The sequence below is a fragment of the Bos taurus genome, chromosome 1 (genome assembly GCF_002263795.3).
Source record: "Bos taurus isolate L1 Dominette 01449 registration number 42190680 breed Hereford chromosome 1, ARS-UCD2.0, whole genome shotgun sequence".
NCBI classification, from domain to species: Eukaryota; Metazoa; Chordata; class Mammalia; order Artiodactyla; family Bovidae; genus Bos; species Bos taurus.
Window position 1 is genome coordinate 3,281,781 of NC_037328.1, and position 16,184 is coordinate 3,297,964.

The following is a 16,184-nucleotide window of genomic DNA, read 5'->3' on the forward strand; positions in this document are numbered from 1 at the left end:
CTCTCTCTCTCTATATATATATATATATACACACATATATATGTATATAACTGAATAACTTTGTTGTACACCTGAAACTAATACAATATTATAAACCAACTATACTTTAAAAATCTGCAAGGACATGGTAAGGCAATGCACAAAATAAATACAAATGGCTAATGAAGAGAGTTCACCCTCTCCAGATATCCAAGTGTGCAAATCAAAACAACACCAAAATTCTTTTTTGTCTCCTAATTGTTCTTGTCTTCAAGTTGTTGAAGCTGTTTGACAAGTAATGTTCAATACTGATGAGGTGTAAGGATAGCTATAATAGCGTTAAAAATAATAATAACATAAACACCAGGGTCTTTACTTTGAGCTAGTGCTATTTTTTTTTTTTTTTGCAGATAACAACTCATTTCATTCTCACTGCAGTTCTGTGGGGTGGATAGTGTTTTTATTGACATAGTGAGCTTGAAGAAACAGCTTGGAGGGGTTTTGTGACCTGCCTAAGTTCACACAGGTAAGAAGAGGGGGCCAGTGCCTCCCAGTAAAGCCTTTGGAGTCACTCACCTCTTAACTTTGGATCTCGATGTCTTCGACTTTGCAGAGAACTTGTTTGGAAAAGTATCTCTCCGTCCTAGGGCTGGAGAGACAGCAGAAGGAGAATTGGATTAAGAGTCAAACATTAATAGCACCATTCCCACATCTATGGACTTGGGCACATTATGCAACCTCTCTGAGTTTTGATTTCTCTCCTGGAACAATGCGGTTGATGTTACTCCAAAGAGAAGTGAGATCAAATGCAATAATCTAGGCATGTGAAAGCCTTTTGCTAACACTAGAGTCCTGGGCAAGATACTAAAGCAGAGACTCAGCCGCCTGCTCTTCTGGAACTCCATTAATTAAGCAAGAATGCCTGTGTGTTTGAGGAAGAAAGATCTCAGAGGGTCCATTTAGCCTGTCAAAATCACAAGATTGAGTAAACTTTGGCAAATTGTCCTGAAAATGCTTTAACATACGCTAAGCTCTTTGCAAGAGCATTCTCATCCGTCTCTAGGAACCCATCCAGGTTTAACATGCTTTGATTCTATTTTTTCAGAGTTTATTATTATCTGGAGGATTCCATGAAAGGCAAGTAACTCTGAAAGCCACACTGTATCAAATGAATTTTCCTTTAGGTGAGCTGCCTTACAGCAATAGAATGGCTCCTTCGAGACGGTGAACCACAGTGAGTACTTGGCTTGTAAGCACCTGCATTTTTGCCTAAGAATCTGACAACCAGCTGTGCCATTTCCAACCATTTCAAACAAAGGGAATTTGTCCATTGCTTACCTCTGTCTCCACTATGGGCAGGGTGGCCTGATGAGGAGAAGTTCAAGCACATGGATCCGCCTCTATAGAACAAACACATGATGGAGTTAAACTTTAGGTACCACCTACAACCAAAATTTAGAGCTGATTGAGATGGAAGTACATATTTATACTGAGTTGTTAAAAAGGACCTAGAAGGTCAAAGCTCAAGTACATTAAAAAGAATGAAATAATGCCATTTTGTAGCAACACGGATAGATCTAGAGATTGTCATACTGAGTGAAGTTAGAGAGGGAGAAATATTGTATGACACCCCTTAATATGGAATCTAAAATGAGATGATACAAAATGAATTTATTTCCAAAACAGAAACAGACTCATAGAGAATGAATTTATGGTTGCCGGGGATGGGGGAAGATAGGGGAAAGTGATAGTTAGGAAGTTTAGGATTGACATGTACACACTGCCATATTTAAAATGGATAACCAACAAGGACCTACTGTACAGCACAGAGAACTCTGCTCAGTGGGCAGCCTGGATGTGGGGATTTAGGGGGAGAATAGATACATGTATTTGTACGGCTGAGTCCTTTTGCAGTTCACCTGAAGCTATCACAACATTGTTAAGTGGCTATACCCCAATACAAAATAACTTAAAAAAAAAGTTCCTATGAATTGGTTGTTCTTAGACTTTGGAGTAAGGGTCACAGAACTGTCGAGAACTTGATAAAATGAGAGGAACTCTTGAGAAAAAAGCATGTCCCCATGTCCACAAAAAAGTTTGTGTGCAACTTCAGGAGACTCTAGATTAAGAATCTCTGATGGAGAAGGAGGAAGAGAGAGAGAGTTGGAGAATAAAAGAAACACACTAAAATCTCGACTTATGTTTTCTGCTTGAGCCTCGAAGTTAGTCCTGGACTTCACAGCACATCCAGGTTGGACAGTAGAGTTCTCAGGACCCGGTGCCAAATAAAAATGTTGGGGAGGGGGCGCTCACTCAGAAGTTATTGGAACTTTGAGACAGTGATGGCAGAAGATCCTTCTGCACAGGGTACACACTTGGGAGCTGGCTCTGGGCCCAGGAGGCAAAGAGGGCTCTTCCCGTCTGTTTTGGAAAGCACAGCCTTGTAACATGCAATCTCCTGCATTAAGAAATGCTTGGTGAACTTGCCAGAAATTTTTGTCTTAGTTTTTATTATTCTTTTAAAATTTCTATTTATTTACTTTTTGGCTGTGTGGGGTCTTCGTTGGTGGGTGCTAGCATTCTCTAGCTGTGGCGAGCAGGGACTACTCTTCGTAGTAAGGGCTACTCTTCATTGTAGGGGCTACTTTTCACTGCGGGCTTCTCACTGTGGTGGCTTCCCTTATTGCAGAGCACGGGTGCCAGGCACATGGCCTTCAGTGGTTGTGGTGCATGGGCTTAGCTGCCCTGCAGCCTGTGGAATCTTCCTGGACCAAGGATCGAACCTGTGTCCCCTGCATTGGTAGGTGGATTCTTATCCACTGAACCACCAGGGAAGTCCTATAATTTTCTTTTAAACTTCACCTTCATATTTATGGTGGATAAACAAACAAAAAACAATTAGAAACAACAACAAAACATCCAACAAAAGCCAGTCTCTTTCCCCTCTTAGGTCAATGTTAGCAAGAGATGCAGCAGCTCCCTCTGCAGAAGACAGCTGTGGGTGGGCTGGCAGAAAACATGCTATCTGGCAGTATGCCAAAAACCCTGGCCAGGGGCTCTACTGGGCCAGCTGCCCTGGGGTATCTGAGAGGCATCACCTTCAAAGTCTGATGCTTTTGAAGTGTGACCCCTTTAACAGGTTTATATTTATCAGAGTATTACATATGCGTGGTGTAAACAAATGAACATTTCCCAACGATGTCTATGAAAAAAACAGCTGTCCCTTAACCTCCTACCCTCTATCTTTCACCCTTCTTCCCAGGCCTTTCAGCTCTTGAGCTATTTCTTGTGGTTTTTACCAACACTTTTCTAGATAAGATGCCTATCTGCAGTTTCTGGATTTATCAGTTTTCATCATTATCCGCTGACTTCTGGAAATAGACATTGGTTATTTGTAGAGTCCCGACTTTTTTGGAACACTCCTTGTATTCTGATCATTTCCTGTGCTCCCAGGATAGAAGCCTTAAAAATTGTGTTCTCAGCCTCCCTTACAGCTGGGGTGTAGAAATGTAATTGAGGCTTCATCAGTCAGATGCACCTGCCCCAGTTTTGATTCAGAAGTGAGTGCGTGGGGAAAGGGGCCTGTTGGGGAAGAAGCCTTCTGGCACCTGTGCTGGTAGAGGCTCTGGCTTTTGTGAGTCTCTGATGCATGGTCCTTGGTGTCAGTGGTGTCACGGGCAGGTTGCAGCATGGGGACCGGGCACTGGAGACAGTAAGGCATCCACCAGTGCAGCCCATAGTGAGTTAGGCATCGTTCCTGGAGATTCTGGAATGCTGCCTGATTTGACAACCTCATTCCCAGCTTTATCAAGTCAGAGTGGAGTCTGCTGCTTGCAAGTGGGAGCCTTGACTTACGCACTGAGTGGATGACACTGTGGCTCTGTCACCCTGCTCTGTATCTCCCATTACGGTCCCATCAGCATTTTCGGTTAAATTGTTGTTGCTCAGTTGCTAAGTTGTGTCTGACTCTTTGCAACCCCGTGGACTGCAGCACATCGGGCTTCCTTGTCCTTCACTGTCTCCCAGAGTTTGTTCAAAATCATGTCCACTGAATTGGTGATGCTATCTAACAGTCTCATCCTCTGCCAGCCTCTTCTTCTTTTGCCTTCAATCTTTTCCAGGATCAGGGTCTTTTCCAATGATTCAGCTCTTTGCATCAAGTGGCCAAAGTATTTGAGCTTCAGCTTCAGCATCAGTCCTTCCAATGAATAGTCAAAGTTGATTTCCTTTAGGACTGACTGGTTGATCTCCCTGCAGTCTAAGGGACTCTCAAGAGTCTTCTCCAGCACCACAAGTCTGAAAGTATCAGTTCTTTGTTGCTCATAATTAGGACCCTATAAATGTTGCTTATTGCTGAGCCAGGTTGCATATTCTGTGTAATAGGATGTTAAAACTGGGACCTCCATTTTTTTCTCTCTCAATTTAGGCTGAATCTCCAAGATGACAGATGCTGCTGATTCTCATATTCCAAAGTGAGGCCTAAAACTGCCTGAGCAGGACTTGCAATGGAGAATCCAATAACTGAATTCTGTCCGTAGGTGACCACCCAGCTCTAGCCTATAAAGAAAGGCTGTAAAAGACGAGGGGACTGCAGATTGGATGAGTAGTTTTGGAGAGAGCTGTCACAGTGCTGAGGATCGTAACACCAAAACTCTCCCATCCAGACACTAACATACCCAGGAGGGGGTGTGAGACACTTCAGCCTAGGGAAAGGGGTTTCAGTGGGTCCCCTCAGAACCGATCTGAATCTCTAAGAGCTCAAGGGGACTTAGTTGGTGGTGTCTGAGTTACTCCTGAAAAATCTAAAAGTTAGACCTGTGGCTATGATGGTAGAGACAATAGAGATGGGACTGATATTTTAGTTGGGTACAGATTGCTAGGTTGAAGTACATTTTTATATATAATTTTAAAGTTAACACTATCTGTTTTCTAGCTTCCAGAGATGATATTGAGAAGTAAGGTGCCATCCTAAGTTTACCCCTTAGTATGTTATCTGATCCCCCACTTCAGTCTCTAAAAACTTTAATATTTTTCTCTCTCTCTGGAGTCTGAAATTTCATGAGGGCATGTATTAAGAACTCAATGAGGCTTTTCACTTTGGGAACCAATTTCCTTAAGATTTGAGGAAAATATCCTGCACTGTGTTTGTATTTATTATTAAGTCTTTATTTTATTTTTTCTTAAAAGAGCTGTTTAAGGTTCACAGCAAAATTGAGGCAAATGTATAGAGATTTCCTGTGTACACCCAGCCCCCCACATGTACAACCTCCTCCATTATTGACATTCCCCAGAATGGTACATTTATTACAGGTGATGAACCTACATCATTGTCTTCTGAAGTTTAAAGCTGACTTTAAAGCTCACTCTTGGTGTTGAAATTCTGTGTGTCGGACAAATGTATAATGACATGTATCCACCACGATGGTCTCATAAAGAGTATTTTCACTGCCCTGAAAGTTCTTTGTGTTTCACCTATTAATCCCTCTCTTTCCCAACCTATGGCAACCACTGAACATTTTACTGTCTTCATAGTTTTGCCTTTTCCAGAATGTCATATATTTGGAATTGTATACTATGCAGCCTTTTCAGATTGGTTTCTGTCACTTAGTAAAATGCACTTTTTAAAATAATATTTTTCCTCTTTATTTTCTCTATTCCTTCTTTCTGGAACTGTTCTTGGTAGGATTTTAGACCTCCTTGATTGATCCTCTATGTTTTCTCTTTTTTTAAATAAAAATGTTTGTTTGTTTATTTATTTGGCTGTGCCTGGTCTTAGTTGTGCCCTGTGGGATCTAGTTCCCTGACCAGGGATCCAACCTGGGCCCCCTGCATTGGAAGAACAGAGTCTTAGCCACTGAACCACCAGGGAAGTCCCAATATTTTATATTTGTAGTCTTCTTGTACTACTCTCTGAGAGAGTTTCTTGATGTTGTTTTCCACCTTTATTTTGAGAGTATTTTAAAAACTTTCTATTACATTAAAAAATTTCCAAGAAAACAGAATGGAAGTTACTCAAAAAAACAATTACCCTATGTTCCAGAAATTTAACTTCTAGTATATACTCAAAATAACTGAAGCAAGGTCTTGTTAAGTATTTGTGTGTCCATGTTCACAGCAGCCTTATTCACAATAACCAATTGCTGAAAGCAACCCAAGGGTTCACTGATGGATACATGAATAAGCAAGTGGTAGTATAGGCATCGGAGAAGGCAGTGGCACCCCACTCCAGTACTCTTGCCTGGAAAATCCCATGGATGGAGGAGCCTGGTAGGCTGCAGTCCATGGGGTCGCTAAGAGTCGGACACGACTGAGCGACTTCACTTTCACTTTTCACTTTCATGCATTGGAGAAGGAAATGGCAACCCACTCCAGTGTTCTTGCCTGGAGAATCCCAGGGATGGGGGAGCCTGGTGGGCCGCTGTCTATGGGGTCGCACAGAGTCGGACACGACTGAAGCGACTTAGCAGCAGTAGCAGTATAGGCATACAGTGGAATATTACTCAGCCTTAAAAAGGAAGGAAATTCTGACCCATGCCACAACATGGCTGAGCCTTGAGAACATGATACCAAGTGAAAGTAACCAGTTGCCAAAAGGCAAATGCTATATGATTCCACTTCTAGGAGAGAACCAGAGTAGTCAAATTTATAGAGACAGAAAGTAGAATGGTAGTTGCTGAGGACCGGGGACAGAATGGAGAATTATTGTTTAATGGGAACAGTAAATAATGCTGCAGATACTTCAGTTTTGCTAAACAAAAAGAGTTCTAGACATAGATGGATGGTGGTAGTAGTTGTCCAACAATCTGACTTGATGCCACTGAACAGTACACTTAGAAATGGTTAAGATGGTAAATTCTGTGTTATGTGTGTTTCCACAAAAACATTTTCTGAGAGCGCTTCTATTCTCTGATTGTTTACAAAGTGTCTTGTGCTTGTGTCATGAGTTAAAAATCTTATCTTTCTCAGGAATGTTCTTCTTCTCCTGTTGAAGTATTTGTGTGTGCGTGTGTGTGTGTGTGTGTGTGTGTGTTTAAATACCTTTTTCTGTTTCTAATAGTATCTCTAGAACTCAGGGTTTCTTTATATCTAGTTTGTTTGTTTTGGTATTTGTCTTTGATGTTGAGACTGTTTCTCAAACCCCAGGCAATACTCAGCTTTCTCTTCATATCTGACTGATGAAATGAAGAGTTGAGTGGAGGTCATCTGTGTGGGGAGGGACTCTATGATGGGCAGTTTCGCTGTAGAGTCAGAGGATACTAGGGCAGCCTCTTTAATTGGGAATCTCAAAACATCCATCTCTGGAGGTCTTAATTCTGGGGCTCTTTCTTCAGAATCTCAAGAGCAAAGTTTAACTGCCTTCCAGGGTTTTGAGAATGAGTAGGAGAAGTGTACAAGAATTCCACCACTTTGTAAATAGTCTTCTGATTGGTTCCATATTTTTCAACCCCATTTCTCCATTTCGCTCTTGGTTCCTTCCCAACTTAGTTCCCTCAGTTGAGACTCTCTTTGGTTCAGTTTCTTTAGAGAACAAACTTCCCACCTCAGGTCTAGGAGGCAAGGATGGGAAAAAAACGAAGATTCAGTTATCTTGTGTACACTTTTAAACAGTCCTTCTCTTTCAGCCTTGAGACCTGCTCTTACTTCCTGTGTACTTGGTATCTTCATTTCCTGGGCTTTTCCACAGTTCCGTGGGATGGGGACTGGCTTACTTCTCTCTTTCTTCCGCTGAGATTTCTTTAGTTCTACTGGTCACTTACCACCTCTCTATCTACTTGGTAATCTACCTGGGCTCCTGCACTGCTATTTTCATCCTTGTGGTCTTACAATAAAAAATTTCCTCTGCTGTCATTTTTATAGAGTTAGAGGAGGAAGAGGAGAAAAACAGGTGAGGCTCATCTGTTTAAATAGGAGTCACAACTGTTGACTTAAGAAAAAGGTCCATACCATGAGAGAAATGTCATGCTTACTCTGACTCATCAACTTGGGTTCCTCACACCCCATTTCACAGAAACTGGGCACCTTCATTCAAATCCTGGGTCACACTTACAGAATAAGCCATTCATTTGAATGACCAACAGATCATGTGGCATCTGCAATGACAGATCCTGCTGAGTTAGGAGTCTGCCCTGAAGTTTTGTCCTGCTTAATTAGCTTTCCTTCTCTTTATCCTCAGTCCAAAACTTCTGTATGTAGTAAAATGTTTTCTAGGCTATGGCTGGCTATATACACATAAATTTTTTGCTTACATTGTTAATATGTCAGCATCATTGGAGGCAACATTTTGTGGCAGAAACCATTAGTTTTCTAGCCAGCATCTGTCCTCTACATTTTTATCAACAGAACACCAATTTTGTTTAGGGCAGTAGCTCCATCTCCCAGTCTTCTTTACAGGTAAGAAAGTTCTGATCAATGAGATGAATAGGACTTCTGGGAAAGCTATTTTAAATGGAATTCATTCAGGTGGAAGCCTTTGCCCTTCCCCTGATTCTTCCAAGACCATGCGCAGGGGGCTGAGGCTGGAGCAGATGTCTTACTGCCGTTAATCAACCAACATGAGGGTCCAAGCCACACAATTAAGACAGCTGATGGCACTGTGGAAGCTATCAGGTTAGATATGATTGGCTTGCAAGTGAAACAAGCCAAAGTTAGTCACTCAGTCATGTCTGACTCTTTGCAACTCCATGGACTGTAGCCTGCCAGGCTCCTCTGTCCAGGGGATTCTCCTGGCAAGAATACTGGAGTGGGCTGCCATGCTCTCCTCCAGGGGATCTTCCTGACGCAGGAATCAAAACCAAGTCTTCTGCATTGCAGGAGGATTCTTTACCATTTGAGCCCCCAGAGAAGCCTCTGAATTTCTTGTTCTATGAGAAGATAAAACCTTTATATATATTTAAATCACTTCTGAGTCATGTTTCCAGTTACTTGGAACTGAATGCAGCCCACAATGACACAGATTCCCTCCCTATCTTTAAATACCTTTTGCTGTGAGTCTCAGTGCTCAGTTATGTGTTCGGAGGAGAGTAAGGTCTCTGTTGACCAGATGTTGCTGGTGCCCTGAAAATCGCTTCTCCGTGCTCACCATTTCTCGGAAGCTCCAGCCTGGTTTCCATCTGGCCAGCACCTGTGACTCTGCCTGAGGGCTTCCTCCAGCCACTAGGGCCTGCTCTGCTTACACACGGGGCAGGCTGGAAAGATATTCCGGGAATTAATGTTCCTCTCCTCTTCACATCCAAGAGCAGCCTTCCCCCAGTGCCTGAAGGGGTCGGTGTATCAATACTCTGGCTCCGGGGCTTTCCTGGTGGCTCAGCGGTCCAGAATCCACCTGCCAATGCAGGAGAAATGGGTTCTATCCCTGATCGGGGAAGATCTTACATGCCGAAGAGCAGCTAAGCCCATGCACCACAACTACTGAGCCTGTGCTCTAGAGCCCGTGTTCCACAATGAGAAGCTCCCGTAGTGAGAATCTTGCACACCACAACTAGAAAGGAGCCCCTCCTCACCCTAACTAGAGAAAGAGCCCGTGCAGCAACGAAGACCCAGAACAGCCAAAAACAGATAAATAAATGAAAAAATAAAATACACTAGCTCCCTTGCTTCTCTGGCAGATAACTGTGAGGTGGGTCTACATTAACTGCCAGGGCTCCCCTAGGATCCTGGGGGGCAAGATCAAGCTACACTTGCCTGCAGTTGCCACTGACTTGTAGCACATAATTTAGCAGCTTCCTTCCGTTTTCTGTCTCATGCCCCCACTCTCCTACCAGAATTTTCTGGGATCACCTTCCAAAGAAACTACCCAGACTAGAATCTCAGTCTCAGGGTCTGCTCCTGGGGGAACCCAAACCAAGATAATGGAATTTTTACCCAGCGTTGCTTTGAGGTCATGGAAGCTAACTGGGGCCCAGAAGTTTTTATATGCCCCTTTGCATGTACCTATGCTTCCCTGGTGGCTCAGAGGGTAAAGCGTCTGCCTGCAACACAGGAGACGCGGGTTCAATCCCTGGGTCGGGAAGATCCCCTGGAGAAGGGAATGGCAACCCGTTCCAGTAGTCTTGCCTGGAAAATCCCATGAACTGAGAAGTCTGGTAGGCTACAGTCCATGGGGTCGCAAAGAGTCGGACACGACTGAGCAACTTCACTTTGCATGTACCCAGCTAGTCTATGCTGTGAAATTCAGGCAGTGGTTCCTGCTAGGGCAGCACTATGGGGCCTCTGGCTGGCAACCTTTTTTGGTGATTCTTTCCCTCCTCCACAACTCTCTGTGATCCCAATGCCCCATGTTGCCCTGAGAAAGAAGCATCAGTGTGAGGCCTGGGTTGGTGGATATTCTGAGCTGGTTATTGTGGGCAGCCGAGGGGACTGGCCACAAAATGCCAAAGTTAGGAGAGGACGTCAACCCTAGCTCTGTAGTTTACAGGTGAACAAAAATGCTCTCAATCTCCGGTGAGCTGGGCAAGATTCATCCTAGGTGGCCAACTTCTTCCTTCTCTGGTTCTCCTACAAAATGAGGCTCATCTCAGAAGAGAATGTGTGTTCCAAGTAACCTGTGCTGTGACCTGAGTTTGCAGTATTCAGAATAAGGAGCCTACTTGAGGAACATGATTAGATCACAGGTCCTTCTTTTTTTTCCCCTCCCCAAAGTTCTGATTTAAAGTATTCTGCCTCCGGTGGGAGGGAGGCTCAAGAGGGAGGGGACATATCATATTTATAGTGGATTCATGATGTTGTACAGCAAAAACTAACCCAACACTGTGAAGCAATTACCCTCCAAAAAAATAAAGTATTCTGCCCCACTGACAGAGATGGATGGGTTCAGAAATTAGTGAGACCCAAAGTTTTGGCATCAGACGCAATCAAACCCACAGCTGATCTAGAATAATCCACACTGTATGAAGACAAACTTGTTCCCTTAGACCAAGTCTCAGCAAACTACTGCCCATAAGCCAAACTGGGCTCAGAGCCTACTGTAAGTAAAGTTTCACTGGACACAGCCACACCCATTTGTTTACATGATGGCTATGGCTTCAGTACTACGTGGATCTAGGGGACTAGTTGTGACAGAGGTGACGTGAACTGCAAAGCCTATATGTTTACTGTCTGGACCTTACAGAAAAGTGTGCCAATCCCTGCACCAGGCGGCCTCCAGTCTCCCACTTGAAACTGCCCCATCAAGGGGCACACCTGCCATACCTCCTTCTATTTATTTTAAATGTAATTTTAATTAATTAACTTATTTTTTTTCTTTTAATTTATTTAAATACCAAAAGCATTTTGTATTGGGGTTAACCATGTTGTGATGGTTTCAGGTGGACAGTGAAGGGACTCAGCTGTACATATACATGTATCCATTCTCCCCTAAAACCCCTCCCATCCGGACTGGCACAGAGCATTGAGCAGAGTTCCCTGTTTTACACAATCGGTCTTTGTTGGTCATCCATTTTAAATATAACAGTGTGTACGCGACCTTCCCAAAGTCCTTAACCATCCCTCCCCACCGCCCCTGTCTCCCCCTCAACCATGAGTTCGTGTTCTAAGCCTGTGAATCTCTTTCTGCTTTGCAAGTTCATTCGTGCCATTTCTTTTTGGATTCCAGGTGTAAGGGATGTCATATGATAGTCGCTATTTGGCTGTGCTTGGTCTTCCTCGTGGTGTGAGGGCTCTTTGTTCCTGCGTGTGAGCTTCCTTAGTTGCACAGGCTTAGTTGCCCCAAGGCACATGGGATCTTAGTTCCCTGACTGGGGATCAAACCGGCATCCTCTGTACAGTAGGGCAGAGTCTTAACCACTGGGCGGCCAGGGAGGTCCCAGGCAACACCTCCTTCTGCCTTAACCTCCCCACGGCTCCCCATCACACCTCAATTCCTGGAATAGTGCTTCTGAAACTTTAATGGCAATCAGTTATTGGAAATACAGGCTCTGATTCAGTAATTCTAGGATCTCACTAGACTGTGTTTCTAACTAGTTCTGGGGGTATGCTACTGTGGCTTCTCTGAGAACCAACCTTTGAGGAGTAAGATTCTAGAAGACTGGGTTTGTCTCAGCAGAACCAGCAACTTTATCACTGTTTCTCACGGTTTGGCATTGCTAGGCAATACCAGCCCCTCTCTCACCCTATCCCTTCCATCACACACACACACACACCCTTATTACAGGAATATGGCATCACTGTCTCCCCTTTCCCATGAACTCTGGTTTTCAGTCCGAGTAGCCGTTTTAAGAGTTAAAGAGCTGTGAGGATGACAGAAGGAGAGATGCCAGAACTCTAATGAGTCTCTCTTTTTATATTTAGTTTGCTATTAGATAATGCTCGACACCTGTTCTCTAGACAGCTCTGTTTTTAATCTCTTCGATTTCACTTTCTTGGCCACGTGGCCACACAGACATGTTGCACCGCATGAGTAATGCAACGAGAGCCAAACAAAATAGCTGTTTCTTTGGAATCAGAAGCACGACCAGGGACTAAAAACAGCCGAGGCTGGGTTTGGGCCCACGGTGAGGTGCCGGTGGAGAAAACAGCTCTGCGCCTGGGGTTGGGCCCCCAACACTTGGCTCTGGGTGGCTTTCCTTTCCAGACTTGAAGCTCCAGGGAGTCTGGCACGCGTGTCCCACCCTCAGGATGAAAAGAGGAAAGATGACTAGGAAACTCTCTTCTGCTGTGCTTTAATTGGAGAGCAGGCAGACGAGTTTTCCAGAAGTCATTTGAATATTTCTAATTTTGATCGAATTATTTCATTTGTGTGAAGTTGCCCAAAACATGCAGTTTCAGCCTGAGATCTTTTCCCAGAAGCTACCAGAGAAACAGGAATAGTGAACCCATTGAGAAACCTTTCTCCTGGGATCCCTAGGCTTTATTATCTGTTTGGCTGTGGCTGCAGCTGACTGACAGATGTGTAGATTTAAGTCATGCTACAACTGTAGGTGGGCTGTTGTTGTTCAGTTGCTCAGTCGTGTCCGATTCTTTGTGACCCCATGGACTGCACCACGCCAGGCTTCCTGTCCATCACCAACTCCCAGAGCTTGCTCAAACTCATGTCCATTGAGTCGGTGATGCCATCCCACCATCTCATCCTCTGTCACCCCCTTCTCCTCCTGCCCTCAGTGTTTCCCAACATCAGGGTCTTTTCCAGTGAGTCGGTTCTTCACATCAGGTGGCCAGAGTATTGGAGCTTCAGCTTCAGCATCAGTCTCTCCAATGAATATTCAGGACTGATTTCCTTTAGGGTTGACTCATTCAATCTCCTTGCTGTCCAAGGACTGCAACACCTGTAGATGGGCAGCCCACGCCTAAATATCAACCATTCAAGGGTGGGGGTAATTGGGAGCAAAAGCTCAGAGATCTAGCTATGAGGACAGATTTGACAGTGTGACATAAGGAACCACCACAGGGTCACATCTTTCTTGAAATAATGAGGACTGATATTGAGAAGAGTGTGCTTGGCCTAGAGGCTGTCTTCTTTCTGAACACTATCCTGAGCCCAACCTTCTCCAAAGTCTAATATGACTAGAAGCTTGTCCTGGGTATTAACAGAAAACTGTAGTGAGTTGTTTTTTTTTAAGACTGTCATTTAGCATATATCCTTAAATTAGGACTTTCCTGTTTTAATGTTCCTGAAACATGTGGCAACTTATTTTTCACTCACAAAATGAAAATGCAGTCTTGAGCGACTGAGTCAGAGTTTATAATATTAGATTTTACTTTTTATTATAGTTGACTTACAATGTTGTGTTAGTTTCTGGCATATAGCAAAATGATTCAGTTATACGTTCACACACATATGTTTATATATATATATATGTATTCTTTTTTATATTCTTTTCCATTATAGTTTATTACAGGATATTGAATATACTTCCCAGTTTTATACAGCAAAACATTGTTGTTTTTCTATTTTATATGTAATATAGTATAGTTTGTATCTGTTAATGTCAGACTCCTAATTTATCAAGGGTTGATTTTATTTTAATTTTTTGGTGTTACATTTTGAGCGGAGGCAAACCCACACCGAAATGCTCCCGGGAGTGGTCACATTTGAGGGCACAGATCTGTGTGGTCAAAAATGGGACCACTGAGCTGCAAGGTGCAACCTAGATAGCATATTGAAAAGCAGAGACATTACTTTGCCAACAAAGGTCCGTCTAGTCAAGGCTATGGTTTTTCCAGTGGTCATGTATGGATGTGAGAGTTGGACTGTGAAGAAGGCGGAGTGCCGAAGAATTGATGCTTTTGAACTGTGGTGTTGGAGAAGACTCTTGAGAGTCCCTTGGACTGCAAGGAGACCCAACCAGTCCATTCTGAAGGAGATCAGCCCTGGGATTTCTTTGGAAGGAATGATGCTAAAGCTGAAACTCCAGTACTTTGGCCACCTCATGCGAAGAGTTGACTCATTGGAAAAGACTCTGATGCTGGGAGGGATTGGGGGCAGGAGGAGAAGGGGCCGACAGAGGATGAGATGGCTGGATGGCATCACTGACTCGATGGACGTGAGTCTGAGTGAACTCCGGGAGTTGGTGGTGGACAGGGAGGCCTGGCATGCTGCGATTCATGGGGTCGCAAAGAGTCGGACACAACTGAGTGACTGAACTGAACTGAGCTGCAAGGAGCTGTAGAAACACAGCAGGTGATGAGCCCATGCCTTGCCTTCTGAATGTAGACTTGTTACCAATAGGTAGACTCAGCATCTTTGCTGTTGGCATGGCAACCAGAACAGGAGGGCTGGATCCTGAGTTGGCTCCAGGTAAGGGCACTGGATGATGCCGAGTACCCTGGTGCCTGGCCCTTCAGCCCCAGCCATGCTCCCACCCTTGGGCTGTGCTGGGAACACAGACGACAGGAGCCCATCCGAGGACCTCAGCAGGAAACCCCCCACAGGCTCTCTCGGTCCCTGGGCCTTCTCTTCAGGGTCCCTGAGCCTTTAGCCCTGACTCTGCACTCCAGCTGGAGGCCCCTGCTCTGGGCCTTCTTTTTCCCCTCACCTGGGCTACCAGCCTTGACTCTCCAGACAAAACACCCAGCCACAGAGTCAGCAACCAGGTGATGAAAGAAGTGGAGATGCGTCTAGAATCAGGCTGTCCTCCAGTACTTCTGACTGAATACTGTTTTCCAGGACTGTGTATAAAGGGCTTGCAACTTAACCCCAGAAGCACTAGGTATGTTATTCTCCGCCGTGGGGTCAGTATTTGCCACATAGTAAACTTATACTAGTCCATGCCATAGGGGGAGCTCAGTTACTCTTTTTTTTTTTTTTTAAATAACTTTATTTAGATTTATTTTTGGCTGTGCTGGATCTTCATTGCTGTGTGGGTTTTTCTCTAGTAGCAGATAGGAGGGCTGCTCTCTAGTTGACATGTGCGAGCTTCTCATTGCAGTCCCTTCTGTTGTTGCAGAGCACAGGCTCCAGGGAGGTCGGGCTTCACTACCTGCGTTCTGCCATCTCCAGAGTGTGGGCTCAGTAGTTGTGGCACGGGGTCTCAGTTGCTCTGAGACATGTGGGATCTTCCCAGACTAGAAATCGAACCCATGTTTCCAGCATTGGTAAGGTGGATTCTTTATCACTGAGCCACCAGGGAAGGAGTTTTGGCATTTGAAGGTTTGGGGACTTCCCTGGTGGCTCAGATGGTAAAGAATCCACTTGCAATGCAGGAGACCTGAGTTCAGTCCCTGGGTTGGGAAGATCCCCTGGAGGAGGGCTTGGCAATCCAATCCTGGGTTGCCTGGAGAGTCCCCATGGATAGAAGAGCCTGGTGGGCCTCAATCCATGGGGTCGCAAAGAGTTGGACACGACCGAGTGATTAAACACACACAACCAGGGAAGCCCCAAGTTCAGTTATTCGAGTCTATTAAAAAAATCACACTGCCCTGGGGTTATGCTATTATAAAGGATAGGCCTCTGTCTCAGGAAGTGGAAACTATAGGCTGTTTGTGTCTTTGTACATCACATCTCACACAAACACAACGTTTGTAGAGTGGACTATAGGCCTAGATGGTGTATTGGTCAGGGTTCTCCAGAGAAACAGAATCAATGGAATTATATAGAGATTTATTATAAGGAATGGGCTTCCTAGGTGTCTCAGTGGGTAAAGAATCTGCCTGCAATGCAGGGTACCTGGGTTCGGTCCATGAGTGGGGAACATCCCCTGGAGAAGGGAATAGTTAAGCACTCCAGTATTCTTCCTGGAGAATCCCATGGACAGAGGAGCTTGGTGGGCTAC

The 16,184-nt window shown here is 44.5% G+C and overlaps 1 non-coding gene across 1 annotated transcript; it reads right to left on the reverse strand.

The window, feature by feature from the left end:
• Positions 1-5,775: 5,775 nt before the first annotated feature.
• On the reverse strand, positions 5,776-5,848 carry TRNAG-UCC (transfer RNA glycine (anticodon UCC)). The gene has a single exon. It is a non-coding gene; the product is annotated as a tRNA-Gly (tRNA).
• Between the last annotated feature and the right edge of the window lie 10,336 nt (positions 5,849-16,184).